The sequence below is a fragment of the Felis catus genome, chromosome D3 (assembly GCF_018350175.1).
Source record: "Felis catus isolate Fca126 chromosome D3, F.catus_Fca126_mat1.0, whole genome shotgun sequence".
Lineage (NCBI taxonomy): Eukaryota > Metazoa > Chordata > Mammalia > Carnivora > Felidae > Felis > Felis catus.
Genome location: NC_058379.1, coordinates 72,935,418 through 72,949,310, shown reverse-complemented (window position 1 = coordinate 72,949,310; position 13,893 = coordinate 72,935,418). Strand labels below are relative to the sequence as shown.

The 13,893-nt window shown below is 36.5% G+C and overlaps 1 long non-coding RNA gene across 2 annotated transcripts in view; it reads left to right on the top strand.

The window, feature by feature from the left end:
* LOC123381441 overlaps window positions 1-13,893 on the top strand; it is a 308,159-nt gene that overhangs the window by 211,219 nt on the left and 83,047 nt on the right. Inside the window, exon 4 of one of the 2 annotated variants that reach the window (XR_006588416.1) lies at window positions 11,709-12,160. The exons of the other annotated variant lie outside the window; for it this stretch is intronic. This is a non-coding gene — a long non-coding RNA (uncharacterized LOC123381441). Of the gene's footprint in view, window positions 1-11,708; window positions 12,161-13,893 lie in introns of those variants that run through there. 2 annotated transcript variants of the gene reach the window in all.

Genomic DNA, 13,893 nt, shown 5'->3' with positions numbered 1-13,893 from the left:
AACTGGACAATCATACCTAGAAAAAAACCCAACATATCTTGACAGATTTCCACAGAGCAGTCTGGATTTTAAAATGTAATTTTAAGATACTTTCTAAATTCAGGAAAGGCATTGTGAGAGGATCACAAGAGCAGTATCAAGCTATATGAAGACAAAGAATGCTGTGGTATGTATTTTGAGTAGTTTTTTTCTTTGTGCCATTTGTCTCCATGGCCCCTTGGCCTGTTCAACGTTTATGTGGGGGAATCTGCTAGTCTGAGTGAGGTGTGAAATTTCAAAGAAAACAGAGACTACTTTTTTGTTGTTAGAATGGAGAAACTCTTTATTCCCCTGTCAACTAGACTTAGGTAAGCAACAATTGTTCCTTTTACTTAAGAAGATGGATTTATTTGGGTTTGGGAATTGTCAGGCTTTAACAGAGGAAAGTTAATTCAGTCCTGCTGAGAGAATAAGAGATAGAAGGAAGACATGCCGTGAAGTACAGATAATCATGGTGTTAGATCAGCCACTTTCCAGTGTTAGTGAAAACAATAATAATATTGGGTTTTTATGTATGTACGGCATTTATAGTTTTCAAAGCACTTTCGCATACTATCTCTTCCCTCCCTTCCTTCCTTCCTTCCTCTTTCCCCTCTTTCCTCTCTCTCTCCCTTGCTTCCTTTCTTCCTTCTTCTCAAGTGCTTAACATGTGCAAGGAGCTGTGCTGGAAACAAAATAATAAGATATTCTCCTAACTACCAGGGGAAGAAAATACATATTACAAAGACCGCCTTTATTACAGCCCTGGTGACATGGCAGTGTGAGCATTAGCTCACTCATAAGGTGACTGCTGTAAACTCTATGAGAACTCACCCATGTGCACAACAAAGCTGTTTTCTTGACATCTCCCTGCAAGTCAATAGGTATATAGACAATCCAAAGTGCCTTTCAGATATAAACCAGTTATTCCTCAACTGTCTAACAGAAAATGACTGAAAGCAATGATCCTCATCACAATTAAAATCAGAAAGATGGTATAAAAACTAAACTAAACTCCAAACACACAATACAGAAGCTCACCTCAGCATTCCAGGGATTGAAACTGATGTTTTAGGCAAAATTCAATTCTCAATGAGAATTCAGTTAAAAGAGACTCTATCTCAATGCTTACCATGAAGATAGTTGCCCAACGTGGAATAAGACTAGCAATGAGAAATTGGTTTGTAAAATTAGCTTTGTAAGGCAAAGAGTTTTAATATGATGATATTGACAGAATATGAGTGTTGGTTATAAGTTCAAAGGGTGCTAAAATTACTAATGATGTCTGAACTTTTTAAAATCTGTGCAATTCACTGACTCCAGTCCTATGATGTGGCCAGCTGAAAATCGAGCTTTCACCATTATTAATTTTTAAAAACTGCAGAAGAATAAGATAATAACTTTTTCATGTATATTTGAGGACTTTAACATTGAGATGGCAAGAGCTGATATAACATAATTTCAAAATTAATGAATGAGGCCACATTTGAATGAGGCTTTTTAGATTGAATTGTGAACCCAGCTGTTTCAGGGAACTGTTATTTTTATCTCAGTCTGACCAATAAAAAAAAAAGGCAGAAGGATAATATCAATAACCCAAGGCAAGGGTGGAAGTCCTGTCCACTAGTATATCTTGGGGCTATTTATTTGGAGCTTTATGGGTCACTTAATGAGAAAAGAGGCCATTATTTTCAAATTCTAAGACGAATGGAATTTTTGAGTTTCTAAGGCTTGTTTCATGGTGTGAACATTTATAACCTTTAGCTGCAGAAATATGGGACTTAGCAGGATCAGCATCATTTTAAGGAAATCATAGCCAAGCATTAGTAGCCAGATTTATTTTCCTCATCTAACGATGTGAGAATCGAAATGGGTTTTAATATCCTCTTTTCAGTGCTAACATGCTGTATTATCTGTTTCTGTGGGCGGTGTAGGAGAGCATGTCATGTCTATTTGATGTATGATCACTGTCTCTGGGAGCTTGGCTTATTAATTACTAGACAGTGAAGATGTAGAGATAATTGAAATGTGATGGGCTGTGATGTTCTTTCAGTGGGCGATCCCTACTATATCAGGCTTCCAAATGTCTTAAACCTTGAAAGAAATGCAAAGGGTTTGGGTCAATTCATTATGATGCCTTTTTGTTGTTTTTAAGGGTTGTTTTTCAAAACTATCAACCAATTTGGTTTTGTGGAGAGAAGCACTGTCGAAAGCATTCGATGTAATTCAACAAATATTCGCTATGCCTCCTGTGCTATTTCTAGCATTAACTAACCAGGATTGTGAAAGCAGAAACCTTGAGTCCCTCCACTGCTTTGAATTGACCATGTGCAAATAGTTAAAAATAATTTTAAGCTGACTACCAAAATCAAAATGTAGGAAATGCTTTATTAAAGCAAATATGTGTAATCAGAGAAGAATTTGTTTGTCTAATATGACCACTGTCTAGGTATGGGCAGCCTGGCATGGTTTTTATAGGTCCCATGCACTGGATTCTGACTGCCCAGGCTTAAATCCCTCATCTGCATTGACTAACTCTGTGGCTTTTGCCAAGTGCCTAGTGGTTGAATTGCAACACTGGGTGGTCATGTGGATTAATAGGTGAATTCTTTTAAAGCACTTAGAGCAGTGGTCAGTGTAGCGATTACCTTTATTGCATCCCATTCTGGGATGTTGCCATCACAATTGGCTTGTTCCTTATTTACTCTCCTTTTGCAAAATATATCAAAATGCCATGTCTGGCAGACGATATATGAAGTCAAGTTTAGCTTTCTTGGAGGCTGGGGGTGGGGGCCATACCACATCTGATCTTAGAGTTTTCAAAGATAATATTTATATTTGTCTTTATAATTTTTTCTGAATGTAAAAGTAATATTTGTTATTGAAAAAAATGTTCAAACAGTCTAGAAATGTCCTAAAGGCAGATCTTTGTGGAAATGTAAATATTACCATACTGATCAGTATTTTGCCTTTCATAAAAAGCAGCTTTATTGAGATATAATTTATATATCATAAAGTTTGTGAAGTGAATTCCATGATTTTCAGTAAATTGATAGAGTTAACTGCACTACCATCACCACAATTGACTTTTAGAATTTTTCCATCACCTCAGACAGATTCCTTAAGCGCGTTTGCAGACAACCTCTGTTCCCACCCCAGCCCAGGCACCATTGATCTGTCCGTCTCTATAGATTTGCTTCTTGTGAACATTTCATATAAATAGAATCCTACAATGTTTTTTTGCAGCTGTCTTTGTAAACTTAGTATAATGTTTTTGAAGTTCAAATGTGTAGTATGAAAATTTTACTTCAGTAGCTTAATATGTCATTGACATCTTTCTATTTTGATATATATGATTTAACTCATTCTTTTTAGTAGTGACAGATTATTGTATTTTATCAGTTTATAGTTTTAGGTCAGTCTCTTAAAATGTTTTCAAATTGTTTAGATTATTTCCAAATCTTCACTGTAAATAGGTCTACACAAACATTTTTGGGTAAATACCTTAGTGAACTTGTATTAATACTTCTGCAGGATGAATTCCTTAAAGTAGAATTTCTGAGTCAAAGGGTACAATAAATTTTAGATTTTGGAAAACATTTCTTTCAAGAGATTGTAACAATTTACTTGCTGACTGATAGTATGTGAGTACCTATTTCCCAACGTTTTCACATAGATATATTATTATTTAAAAAATCTTTGTTTATATGATATGTAAAAGTGACATCTTTGTTTTACTTAAATTACATTAATATTCATTTGACTTTTAGTAAAGCTAAGCATCTTTTCATGTTTGAATGAGCCAGATGCTTTTATGATTCAGTGAATTACCCACTCATGGTTTTTTGTTTGTTACCATTTTCTTTTTCTTTTTTAGTTTTTTTTTTCATGGAAGCATATTTTGTTAATGTGTTACATGTTTGAAACCATTTTTTTCTGTCATTGTGTTGTTCTACCTTATCTATTGTATTTGTCAAGTTATAGTTTTGTTTTGTTTTTTAGTGCTGTTAGACCTGTTAGTCATTTCTTTAGTTTCTGTTGGTGACATTAGGCATCTCCCCAGCCTAATATTTATAATACATTTATCTGTATTTTCTTTTAGTAATTTTTTTGCATTAAATCTGTGTAATTCATATGAATTTAATTGGCAGTTTAAAAATATTTTTTAAACATTTCATTTTTGCATTCTTTAGGTGAAGTAATCTGGCTTTCTTTTTTCTTTGATCTCTCTCTCTAGTTGTTTGGAAGTTTTACATTTTTTCCTATGCTTATTTAAAGAAACCCACATTTTAACATTTAGAGATAATTTTATAGTTTTTACACAACCTTCCCCAAATATAACCTTTAGCTTTATTTTGCTTTTTTCCTGCTTTATCCAACCGACCCCTACTAAATCTCGTTTTATCTAAATAATTTGGAATTTTAGTGTTTATTGGTTTACTTACTACTATTTTCTGATTGTTAACTCTCTCTCTTTTTCTTGTGGCTATTTTTGTTGGTCTCGTTTCTTTTTATTTTGGCTGGTAGTCTTCCGTGAGTATTGTTCCCATGGGAAATTGATTTTTTATCATATCGTTTCTGAGTGGTATGTGTTTCAAAACTTCACACTATACTCTCTCACGCAGCAAATAGCAAGTCCAAAATCCCGAAGAGAGCTTATTACTAGAGGATTAGAAAGGTTCACAGGACCAGTGTGTAGTGAGGGAGCTGGAGAGCAAGGCAGGTGTGGACGGACAATCATGTGGATGTGGAGGCCCTGATGAGAGTGTTTGAGTTGTATTCTCTGCCAATGGGGAGCCATTTTCAGCAGATGGTGCCAGGCTTCTCTGTTCCCTTGGCCTCCTTGACCACTTTGGGATTTTTCACTCCCAGCAGTTAGCAACTGTGTCTGTTTTCAAGGGTTGTCTCGCCTTCCAGAGCCTGCCTGGACTGCTTGTTCTTAGAGCAGGAAGAGCCTGGGAATCTTTGTCCCCCTGGATGTACTCTTAACCAATGACAGGCACAGGAGTATGAGTACCCCAGCTCTCCTGTTCTTTTTTTTTTTTAATAAAAAATTTTAAACTTTATTTTATATATATATATATATATATATATATATATATATATATACACATATGTGTGTGTGTGTGTGTGTGTGTGTATATATATATATATATATATATATATATATATATATATTTAGAGAGAGTGCATGTATGTGGGGGAGGGGCAGAGATAGAGGGAGAGAGAACATCTCAAGCAGGTTCTGCACTGTCAGTGTGGAGCCTGATGTGGCTTGAACTCATGAACCATAATATCACGACCGGAACCAAAACCAAAAGTCGAACACTCACCTGACTGAACCACTCAGGCACCCCTCCTGCTCTCCTGTTTTAACAGGGGTGCCTCTGAGGAGTGGCCAGCACTGGTTCTCCAGCTTCCCTGTGGGGTTGCAATAAAGTTACCATCTGTGGGACTTGGTATTATACTCTTGTTTGGCTTTCATTTCTTCCCAGTGCCATTTTCGTACTCTCCCCATGTTTTCCTGGGGATACTTTCAAATAAATCTCTTTTACATGAATTCTCATCTTGGAGTCTAAGGAACCCAAACCTAAACCCACTGAAGGACTGAAGCGGAGGACTGGCATATTTGTTGGTGTTAGTTGAACTGAACCCCATTGACTTTTTTCTTTTTTGTGTATATTTCAGTGTTACAACAGGATTTTTCTGTTTTGCCTTTTTTTTTTAAGCCAGTGCTTGAAACCAAGCCAGTCGGTTGGTCTCTTAAGATATGTGCATGCACATACCAGATTATATACCCTTGGGATACTGGTCTTGGAGAAGATCATTTTGATGTTGATTAGTGGAGTTGGTGAGAAGTGGTCAGATCCAAAATAAATTTTGGATTTGCGGCTGGATCTGCAATTTTATAAGAAAGAACAAAAGGAATTACAAATAACTTCTAGATTTTTTTTGTTGTTGTTGTGCAGTTAAGTGGATAGTGTTGCTGACTTTTGACAAATTGGATTTGAAACAGATATTAAGAGTGAGAAGAGAGATCAAGACTTTTAGCTAGGCTTTGTTAAGTTTGAGGTGTCTATTAGACATCCAAGCATGTAGGTCCTATAAGCAATTGGATCCATAGGTCTATAGGATCTTTGGTCTAGAGGGCGATCAGGCTGGTGATATAAATTTAGAAGTCATCAGGATATGAGTAAATTTTAGGCCACAGGAAATAAGGAAATTATCTAGGGAGAGGTTGCATATGGAAAAAAATGAGGCACAGAACTGAGTCTTAAATGTAGAAGACAGACAGAGACTAGGATCCAGCAAATTGGTGTAAAGAAGAAATCAGAAGAACATTTCCCAGAATTGAAAAAAATACAATTGTTCACATTGAAAAATCTCGGGAAGTGCCAAGCAGAACGAACAGGTAAAGGGACACCTACAGACGTAATTGTGAAATTTTATATCACAAAAGATAAGGAAAACATCCCAAAAACTGGGTCATGGAGAACTTAAAACAGAAGTTGCCTGCAAAGGAGGGAGGTTAGACTTCTTACTAACAGCACTATATACTTCAAGATAATAGCCAATAAGTCAAAGGTGATAGTAGAGTAAAAACATTTTCGACCCACTAAGATGCTGAAATACCCTTTCACTGGAAGTTTCTTGAGAATATGCTCCAGAAAAATAAGACAGCAAATAACAATAACAATAAGAAGAAGAATCATAAAAAGATTCCAAAATGCAGGAAACAGGGCATCCAAAGCAGAGTGCAGTGAAGGGAATCCTGTAGGCCAGGCCTAGAAAGCAACTGATCCATATTATGGAAAGAGAAGGAAGACCCCAAAAGAGAAGTCTTGGAAAGGGCAAAAAAGGAAAAAATGAAAGGATAGATAATATTATATGAATCTAGAAATGTTTGAGAATATGCTAAAGAAGTTGGCAAACTGTAAAAAGTAGAATCCAATGGAACCAATTCTAAGTTATCTCCTACTTTAAGTGGCCATCCTGATACTGGAAAAAGAAATGGAATCATAGCTGATCACATAGCTCATTGCTGACATGGCCACAGTAAACGAAGTATCACTTAGTGGTTTTTATCTTTTAGAATCAGTATTTGGACCAATCATGGAAAATTGTACTAAGACTATAGAACAGATTGTAACCAGTAGCCACCTTGTTATTAAAAGTATAGATAAAGTAGACAGAGATGGGAGATGCTCCAGAAAAATAAGATAGCAAATTATTATTATTATTATTATTATTATTAGGAGGGGAGAGAGGAGAAGGATAGGAACTTTGTATCTTATCGTCTTATGAAGTGGGTAACTAAGATGCATTGTTCATAATTTATAGACCAAGAAATGGAGTTTTAACAAATTTTGTTGTTATTTCAGAGATCTGCAGAGGAGAAACTATGGTAACAAATTGTATAGTTTTATATATAGTTGTGGAGGTAGGGAATTGTGTTAGTGAGCAAAATCCTCATCGACCACAGCAGGAGGCCAATAGCCAAGAAGCAGAGGTATAAATGTGCTAATTAAGTATCTGGAGGTGAGCCCCAGAAAAACAAAAAGTAAGCGGTTAGAAGTGTTAGCCTGTGGGGCTCCAGACTCTGTGGGTAGGGAAGCATGGAGAGAATTCTTAGTTTTCTTTATAAATTCTTCTGTTCTTTTTGCTTTTTAAACCATTTGCATTTATGACTTTGAATAAAAAATGAAGAAAGTTAAATGAAAATTTAAATTATAAATAGGGCATTGTTATAAAATAAAGACATTAATTAGGAAGATATTGAAAAGAAAATTTAACATGAAAAATGCACAGGAAGCCCAGAGTCCCTGTTCGAAACTATCACAATGGGAAGCTTAGATCTAGACAAGTTCTTTAAACGGAAATCCTACAGGACTAATTTGCAAAGAGACAATTGTAAGCAAAAAAAGAAAAAAAAAAAGGTTTGAAAATGAAATGAGGAAGACGGAAATATGGCAAAGTTAAAGACCAGAATTTAGCATATTGGCAGACTCCTCCCCACCCCATCTCCAACGCCAAAGCCAAAGACTTCAGAACCAATACGAGTATCCCCACTTTTCGAATTTGCATTAGGCCACTTCACTTTTACTAACTGAAAGAAATCTGGAGAGGAGTTTTGCTTTTACCAAAAAGGTGAAAAGCAAAGATATTATTCAGCTTTTGGTTGCGGCAAGCTGTCTAGGGGCAGCGCACAGTGGACCAGTGAGAGTGGCGCCACCCGGCACCTTCCCAGGGAACCACACTTGGCATCTCAGCATCCAGCCGCCAGAGCTTTGAACTATCTAGGAGCATCTGTGCTTTATCCTGATTTATATTGTGCATCTGTTAGCAAGGAACCTGAAAGAGGTTATTTTTTGGGTTTAAGAATGCTCAAAAAATTTTCACTATAAATGGCAATTGCTTCTTGGCTTTGTGTCATTTTGGCTTTTTTGGGAATGCTCTACTTTGGGATACCAGGGGAAAACTGTATTAAAAAATAATTGAAACATGAAAGGCAAAAAAAAAAAAAAAAAAAAAAAAAGAAACCACCAAAGAATTAGTGGAACTAACTGTAGGTCATGGATAAAAAAAGAGATAATATACTAGATAAAGTGTTTCTTGGGTCTTTATTGAAGAGGTGATTAAAGAGATTCTCACTCTTTAATTGTCTTTTGAAGCAGTTAGATGAAAAGGAATGGATCAAATAGCAGCAAATAAGGAGGGGAAATTCAGATCACGGATGGAAATATTTGGCACAAGTTCTACCTAATCTCTCCTCCTGTCCCCATATGGCTACAGGCTCAGAAATTTCTTATACAGTTTTCTAGAATCGTCACTATGATTGCTATGTGAGATGAAAACTATGATCTAGGTTAACCTAACTGGAAACAAGCTGTAACTAAATCACTTAGCTGCTGTTGAATTTATTTAAAAATCAGACCAAAACTTGACAGATTTAAGAGAAAGAACATTTCCTTGTATTTGGGTGGTTCAAACAAGGAATATCTTCTAAAAGAGGCAAGAAGGGCCTGGAGCATTAGTGGAACTATTGACCTTTGAGCCAGGGGCTTATCCAATGACCTAGATTCACCTCGGGTTACTAGACCATGGTCAGTGGCTGGGTTCAAGTGAAACTTGAGATAGATAGAAAAAGCATTAATAATTCATTATACAGAATAAATAAATTGAGGTTAAAAGATGTTAAGTGATACACCCAAGATCAGAAGTTGAGTTAATAGAAAATCTGACCCTAGATCTCAGGTGCCTGGTGTCCTAGTCTAGAGCCCTCACACTAAATTACACAGCATTCATATTATAACACATGAAATCCGTTTGAGATCTAATGCTAGAGGCATTTATTTATTATTATTATTATTATTTATTTTTTTTTAAATTTTATTTTTAACGTTTATTTTTGACACAGAGAGAGAGAGAGAGCTGGGGAGGGGAAGAGAGAGAGGGAGACACAGAATCCAAAGCAGGCACCAAGCTGTCAGCATAGAACCTGATGCGGGGCTTGAAACTCAAAAACAGTGAGATCATGACCTGTACCAAAGTCAGATGCTTAACCAACTGAGCCACCCCAGCGCCCCTAGAGGCATTTATTTTAAGGAACCAGTTGTGATAACTGGAAAATGTCTACATTGGACACTGTTATCTTTATATGCATCCAATCCCTAAAGAACTGGTGGCCTTTATATTATTCCGTCAGATGGCACATACTACAGAATTAGAATATGTAGCAGAGATTGTTAAGTATCCGCTGATATTGAGATGAACGCATGTCCTGGTTTCTCTGGAAAAGTCCTCATTCGTGTTTGCCCCAGTATGATTAGTAATAGCCTCCTGTGTCTTTAATAGTGTCCTATGTTGGGAGACAATCTGCTATGTGTCTCTCATATTTCTGAACATCCCACGAGTGAGGCAATAACTTCTTTGTTCTGGACTATCTTTTTAAGGATGTTTATATAGTTAATAGCCTTGGAAGACAGAAAATGTGCCTCTCTCCAGAGCAAGAGGCAGACAGACATGTAAGGCTCTTTTAGGATTTGGGTTCAAATTTCCTCTTCTGTAACACACCTGGTTCTGTGTGTAGGTATCTATCCAAGCCCCTCGGCGTTGCCCTTGTGGGACTTCAGAGGCCAAGGTAAACTGATGCAAATATGGTGATGCACACGCTATCTGCAGAGCCATGTGTAGTAAATCTTTGTCTCTGACCCAGGGGTCCTGTGTCTTTTGCCAGTATCTGTGAGCCTGTGCCAGGTAAACTTGTTATTTTTCAAGTGGCATAAAATCTCAGACTCTTCAGAGTTCTTAACATTCTAGTTAGTGCCATAAATTATGTGGTCTACTGGATTAAACATTCTTTCTTTAAGGAAAGTGCACCTGAGTTTTGGTTGGTCACTGTGGTAAGAGACTACATTTTTCATCATCCTTTTCATGGCCTTGTGATCAAGTTCTGGCCAATGCAAGGTGAGCCAATACTTCCAGATCATGATCATAAAAGGAATGGATATGGACTACCCTTGACCTTTTCTCCTTCCATCTGCCTAGGATACAGACGTAATGGTGGCAGCTTGAAAAGACACTGTAGACTCAGAATAGAAGCCATCTGTTAGGTACAGCAGGACATCCTACTAGCCTTAGGCTGGCTACCTCTGGACTGTAAGGGGGATATAAACTTTTATTTAAATCAACATATTTTTGGCTCTGTTGAATGGCAGCTTGAATGAAGAAGTGAATTTAGAAATCCCTTTGTTATTATTATTTTTAATAAGTGGAGAAATTGAGACCTAAAATCAAAAAATGACTTGCTCATAATTACAGAGTTAATAAAACTAAAGCTAAAACATGAAGTCGATTCTCTTCTCTCTTGTTCCTCACATTGCCCGCATCCAGTATTACCAGATAATATTGAATATACAAGCACAAGGTGTCCAGAGAATTAGGGGCCTGGGGAAATTTTTACAGTGAGTAAATGTATGATAACTGATATCAATTATCCAGCTACAGATGAAGAAATGCATATAGAGATGTAATTTGAGTTTCATGAGCTGACAATCAAGGTAAGACTGACAAATTGCAAGGGTAAAAAGTACCCGGTGGAGGATAAATGATTTATACTAAAGTGATGTGGTCGGCAGCTTCTTTCAATTTTCATTGTTATGTCCCTGAAGTCCAATTCACTGCCTTTTTGGAATGGCTTCATTAAGCAAGTGAAATTTGGAGAGGGATCTGAGAGAGTTGAAATAGTTCTCATGGCAAATGGGTGAGGGAAAACTGGCTAGGAACTGACTTCATAAATCAAGCGGTATCTATACATAGGACACTTTGTGAAATGCTTGAGGGTGTGGTGGAGACACAATGATTTTTTTAAGGCAATGTCTGTAACCTAGAAGAATGTACAATTTTGTAGGGCTTACAATACCAGCATTAAACAAAGCAACACAGTTTTGTAGGGAGGAAGGAAATAGGCAGTTTCATAGAGAATATGAGGCTTGAGGTGTGCCTTGAAAAGATAGAATGTTGGGAAATTGAAGTTTTGTTAATAGCTGAATAATTGCCAAGTGGTTCCTCATTTAATTAGAATGTCTTAATAACAAGTGTTTTGTTATTACTCTTGTTTTTAAAAATTTCTTGATATTACTAAAACTCCTTCCCTAATCTTTTCTCCTTGGAATCTCATTGTTTTGTAGATTGGTGCTGGGGTGTTCTTAAGGCATGAAAGTGAAATGGCAAAACTTTGATACAGAAGGTAGGATTTGGGATGGGCATCATTCAAAATTCTTAGGTGCCATATATATTGAATATTAAAATGGGAAAGATTATTATGGGCTGGGATACATTAGATATGTCCATCCTCTTGGAGCAAATGGGGAATTAGATAAGTCTTTAAAGGAACTGAGAATCAACATGGCACAAAGAAGCCTACACCTCTGCTACTGTGCATTTTTAAACAAAATTTAATTGTGGTAAAATATACATAAGATTTACATCTTAACCTGTTTTAAGTGTACAGTTCAGTAGTGTTAAGAAAATTCACAGTTGTGCAATCCCCAGAAGTTTTTTTTTTATCTTGCAAAACTGAAATTCTATATACATTAAATAACAACTCCTCCTCCCTCCCCCCTTCCCCTGGCAACCACCATTCCACTTCCATAAATTTGACTACTCTAAACACCTCATACACATAGAATCATACAGTATTCGTCTTTTTGTGACTGATTTATTTCACTTAGCATGATGTCCTTAAAGTTCATCCATGTTGCAGCATGTGTTAGAATTTCCTTCCTTTTAAAAGACAGAATAATGGGGCGCCTGGGTGGCTCAGTCGGTTAAGCGTCCGACTTCGGCTCAAGTCACGATCTTGCAGTCCGTGAGTTCGAGCCCCGCCTCGGGCTCTGTGCTGACAGCTCAGAGCCTGGAGCCTGCTTCCGGTTCTGTGTCTCCCTCTCTCTGACCCTCCCCTGTTCATGCTCTGTCTCTCCCTGTCTCAAAAATAAAATAAACGTTAAAAAAAATTTAAAAAGACAATATTTCACTGTATGTGTATAGGACATTGTTTATCCTTTGATCCACAATGAACACTCAGGCTACCTTTTGGCTATTATAAATACTGCTGTTCTGAACATGGGCATACAAATATCTCTTTGGGACCCTGTTTTCCATTCTTTTGGATATATATCCAGACGTGATTTCTGTAGCTTTGTAGTAAGTTTTGAAATCCGGAAGTATGAGCCATCCAACTTCATACTGCTTTGGCTATTTAGTGTCTCTTAAAATTCCATATTAATTTTAGGATTGATTTATCAATTTCTGTAAAAAAATGCCATTGGGATTTTGGTAAGTATTGACTTAAGTATGTAGATCATTTAGACTAGTATTGACATCTTAATTTTAAATCTTCCAATCTATGAACACAGTATATCTTTATGCTTATTCATGTCTTTACTTTCTTTCAGCAGTATTTTGAAGATCAGTGTGAAACCCTTCCACCTTTTCATGAAGTTTATTTGTATTTATTTTTTAAATGCTATTGTAAATGGAATTTTTTTGTTTCCTTTTTCAGATTAAAAAAGTTTTCTTATGTTCATTTATGTTTGACAGACAGAGAGACAGAACACAAGCAGGGGAGGGGCAGAGAGAGAAGGAGACACAGAATCTGAAGAAGGCTTCAGGCTCTGAGTACAGAACCTGACATGGGGCTTGAACTCACAAACTGTGAGATCATGACCTGAGCCAAAGTGGGATGCTCAACTGACTGAGCCACCCAGGCTCAGGTTTTTTATTGTTAGTGTATACAAATGCAACTGATTTTTACTTTTTGACTTTGTGTTCTGCAACTTTGTCAAATTTGTTTATTTCTAACAATTTTCTAAATGCAATTTTTAGGGCTTTCTGGGGATAAGATCATGTCTGCACTTAGACTTATGTTAAAAGAGAGTCTGCACTGATAAAAAGAATAGTCTTATCTTTTGATGCAGTTAAGAGGGATGTTGTATAATTTGCCAAGGAAAATTTTATATTTTATTTTCTTCAACTTAATCTACCCACTTAATAGTTAAAGAAAGACCCAGGAGATAGGCATGGCTACATCATAGTTAATGACATTGATGATAATGAGAAGTGGCCAGAGTCTCTAACTCTTGGGACAGTCGTCTTTCAATAACCCTTAAGTACTTCTACATTTCTAAGAGTCTGTTGTAATTGTCAACCGAATTTTGTTGTAAGCAACCCTTACACTAGATGGATTAGATTTAGCGCTCTCCCTCACTTCCTGCAGTGAATTCTTTTTTCTCTCTCAATCTGATATACTGATGTCTTCTTTATGTTACTATCTATTCTTTTTTGTTAAAGTTTATTTATTTATTTTGAGAGAGA